At 37.7% G+C, this 4,558-nt stretch overlaps 1 pseudogene; it reads left to right on the top strand.

Annotated features, from left to right (window-relative positions):
* Positions 1-4,237: 4,237 nt before the first annotated feature.
* Positions 4,238-4,334, top strand: LOC147380327 (U6 spliceosomal RNA; annotated as a pseudogene).
* Positions 4,335-4,558: the final 224 nt, after the last annotated feature.

The following is a 4,558-nucleotide window of genomic DNA, read 5'->3' as shown; positions in this document are numbered from 1 at the left end:
TTCTACAGAATGCTGACTCTTCAGGTGGGTTTATAAGTGCACGGGCAGATAATTTAACTAAAGTAAGAATTCTGCCAAAATGCTTATGTATTTTTTATATAATTTCTCTCCCCAAGGGAAATATTCCTTCAATGTTTCATAATGGATATTTAAATGCCACTATAAAAGCACCTGTACTTTTATCTGAAATTATGCTTCTTTTTGTTATTTTAGGAAAATGTACAACCTTTTTATAGAATAAAACATTGGCTTATGTATTTGCTCTTCTTGTGTGCTGCTTCAGTCATGTCCGACTCTTTGCAACTCTATGGACTGTAGCCCTCCAATCTCCTCTGTCCATGGGATTCGCCAGGTAAGAATACTAGAGTGGGTTGTCATGTCCTCCTCGCGGGGATCTTCCCTACCCAGGGATCAAACCCATGTCTCTTACATCTCCTGGATCAGCAGGCAGATTCTTTACCACTAGAACCAAAAAATGTGGAGATATTGGAAGCTTCATATACTGTTTTTGGTAATATAAAATGTTGTAGTATGACAGTTGTTCAAAAACATAAAAATGGAACTAATATATAATCCAACAATCCCACTTTTGGGCATATAACCAGGTATATAGTCAAAAGAATTGAAATTAGGATCTGGAAAAGATATCTGCACTTCCACGTTTAAAGAAGCATTATTAACAATAGTAATGCCACAGAAGAAATCCAAATGTCTATTGATGGATGAGTGTATTAAGACAATGCAGTATAGATATACAGTGGAATATTAGTCAGCCCTGAAAAATAAGGGCTTCCCTGATGGCTCAGTGGGTAAAGAATCCATTTGCCATGCAGGACCACAGGAGACATGGGTTTGATCCTTGGATCAGGAAGATCCTCTGGAGAAGGAAATGGCAACCCACCCCAGTATTCTTGCCTGAAAAATCCCATGGACAGAGGAGCCTAGGAGGCTACAGTCCAAAGGATCACAGAGTCAGACATGACTGAATGCCTAAGAATACACACACATTAAAAAAGAAGTAAATTCTGCCTTTGTGACAACATGGTTGAATCTGGAGGACATTTAATTGCTAAGTGAAACAAGTCAGTCACAGAAGGACTGTGACTTATATGAGGCATCTCATAATCAGCTCATAAAATAGAGTGGAATGGAGGTAGTCAAGGGCTGGGGAGGGAGGGAGAAACGAGGAGTTGCTACCCAAAATGTATAAAGTTTCAGTTATACAAGATGAGTAACTTCCAGAGATCTGCTACACTGCATTGCGCCTGTAGTTAGCAATACTGTCTTGTATGCTCAGAAGTTTGTTAAAAATATAGATCTCATGTTGAGTGTACCTACCTCAATAGCAATAAGAGAAAGGAAAGGGCAGGAGGAATCTTTTGGAGCTGACGGATATGTTTATCACCTTGACTGTGATGACAGTGTCACAGGTTTAGTCATATGTCAAAATTCATCAAAGGGTACCCAGTCCTTTAAGCATATGCAGTTTTTCTGCATATCAATTACACCTCAGTAAAACTATTAAGATTGATCTTTCTGCAGAGACTGGGCAGGATTTTTTTGCTTTTCTCTATCACAGTGTGTCAAATTTGTTCCAAAGTAGGGTTCCTCTTTCATCAGCCTAAGTAGAGGTCTGAGGATGCCTCCATCCATCTTCCCCCACACTGCTCTGTCTTCCTCAGTGTTCTATTGCTCTCACAGTTGTCCTGGGGGTTTGGAGTGAGGTGTCCTCCCAAGGCTGCTGGGTATCAACATGGGGAACACATAATTATTTGTGCACGTATGGAATTCTGTCCTGAAGGCAACTATAAGGAGAGTGTGTGATGGAGATAAAAAATACTTTTCACTTGTGAAAAAACAGGTTCTGTCTTAGCGGAGGCCATGAGTCAGGTTAGACTTTAAAATGAACACTTAAATTCAGTGTTGGAGGCATTCATTCTTGCTGACTTTGCCTAGAAACTAGATGGAGAAGCAAAAGAGGTTGGCTTGCAAAGGCTGAATGGGGAAGACACAGTGATCTAGTCGACGGAAACCTAGCTCCAAGATGAAATGCAAATAGAACCTTTTGAAAAGTAGCGTAGATTTACATAGGTGAATTTGTACATCTAGTCCATTATAGATTAAAAAGTAGTTTTGATCTACCCTACCTGTATATTCAGAGTCATATAATTCTTATCTTCAATCTCTTTGCAGCCATAGCACAGTTGAGTGAGGACTGAGAAAGTCTCTTTTCCTCTTATAAAGCTGTGTTCCATTCTGAGTACACTACTGAGAGCACACAATGAGACAATCGATACTTTCTGGGTGAAATAACATTATTTGCACAAGACTCTGGAGATGGTTTATATTCCTACTTTCTCATCGTCTGTTAAAGTAAAATATGAAATTCCAGGGAGACGGTTTATGACATTATTCAGTGTCCTTAATTTATTTGTTCAAAATATTTATTAAGCACTTACTATGTACCAGCCACTCATCTAGCTACAGGATTTCAATCCCTTATTTGTGAATAATATCTTTTTTATTATTCATTACTTGATCATGTGTCAGTTATGCAAGGTCCTTTGAGAAAAATCCACCATTCTACAGGAAAAATTGGAGGAGAATTCTTTAAATCAGTTGTTGAGACAATGAAATAGGACTTCTTATAATGTAAAGTGTTATACTGTCGAAAGTTCTGCAAGGAATAATAAATTTTTTGAAATATCTGGAGTGCTTCTAGCCATATGTGTTGATATCTGAGAATACTGTCTGGATGATGCCTGGGAATATTCAGATGTTCTGCTCCTCACTAATGTCTTATTAATGGAGATTTCTTTTCATCACTTGCCTGGGGAAGAAAGCTAGGATAATTCAGAAAAGTCATTTTGTTTTATTCAAATTGGAAGGGAAATAACAACATGAATATTCCTAATGCAAATGAAAGGTGGTGATCTGGCCTGCTGAAACATTGTTTACCAAGAAGGGAGCCAGGGGCTTTTTCTGGTAGATCTCATTACTAAAATGTGAACAGACCCAGCAAAGATGAAGGTATGCATTGTATTCTTTATCTGTTAAATTCAAAGGAAGAGCAAGAAATAGGAGAGGCAGAGTAAACCATTTACACAGACCCTAAGGCACAAACCTGAAGATACAACTTAACTGCAAAATTTTTGAAAAACAAGCCAAAGATAGATATTTCCTACATATGTCATAGAAAATAGGGCTATTATTGTGTGACATGGCATTTAATGTGTTTACATATGAATAATAGTGCTTCCTATAAACACAGTTTTTATACTCATGTTGTTATAAGGAACTGATGGTCATAGCCATACTCTTTTAGAAAATGATTGTCTCAGAAAAAAAAAGCAAACAAAGGGAATATCCAAATGCAGTTTCCCACAGAGACATGCACATTAATGTAAACATAGCAAAATAATGCTGAATAAGTTCATTAAAAATTAACTTAAAATTGTTGCATATGAAAAATATTGATCAACATTAGAAAACAAATATATTGGTGTCAAAGATAAGACATCTATAATTTTTAACACATACCTGGCTATTTTCATCAGCTGAGAAGTATATCAGATTTGAACTTCATGTTTTCCAGGTTAACCTTGGATAAGCCTGTCATAGCTCCTAAAAAGGATAGAATTATTCTTGTGATTGGCTTCACAATGACTCGGTGAGTAAAGAATCTGCCACAATGCAAGAGACACAGGAGACATGGGTTCATTCTCTGGACTGGGAAGGTTCCCTGGAGAAAAAAATGGCAACCCACTCCAGTATTCTTGCCCAGGAAATCCAATGGACAGAGGAGCCTGGCTGGCTACAGTCCATAGGGTCACAAAGAGTCAGATATGACTTAGCGACTAAGCACACACACACATTCCTGTGATTAACCATGGAAGCAGAGTGAGGAATCCCAATGAAGGAGTCCAGCAGACTGTGTTGCTCTGGATATACCAGTAGAATCCACAGGGTCAGGATCTGCTCTAGCAACACAGGCAGCAGCAGCCATGGTATGGCCTCCACCTATGGCCAGGACCAGAGCCACACCCCAGACCACCTTAACGATTGCTATAACAGTGCCTGGTATCAGAGATGAAAGTTTCAGTTGTATAGCGGGGAGTTATTTCCCTCAATTTGAGTGTCACCATCTGCACATAGAATTTTATATACTTTCTATAGTATATTTCAGACAAACTTGAATAGTAAAGCTTCATAATAATAAAACTTCAAAACTTCAGCAGCATATATACACACACAAAAAAAATGAAATGACACAGAGATTACCATGGCTTCTGTATAAAGATGACATGTACATTCATGAATCATTCCATATTTAAAAAAAAATAAAAATAAAAACAAAACTTCCTGAAACACTTGTTTGAAAAAGTAGGGAGAGGGCCTTACAGCAAATATTATAAACTTTATCCTGGGATCCAATAATCCTGTCACATGTCCTTAATTTTAGAGATTCCTTTTGTATTTTGGAGATTTTCTTACTCAGTTTTAAAGTCCATACTCAAGTTCTTTGAAATGTTGTCAATGTTAAGCCCTTTGGCTCAAT

Source organism: Bos grunniens, chromosome 1, assembly GCF_055505025.1.
Source record: "Bos grunniens cultivar Pamir isolate PY7600 chromosome 1, Bosgru_T2T1.0, whole genome shotgun sequence".
Lineage (NCBI taxonomy): Eukaryota > Metazoa > Chordata > Mammalia > Artiodactyla > Bovidae > Bos > Bos grunniens.
The sequence above is the reverse complement of the archived record's forward strand: the minus strand, read 5'-3'. Positions and strand labels throughout refer to the sequence as shown.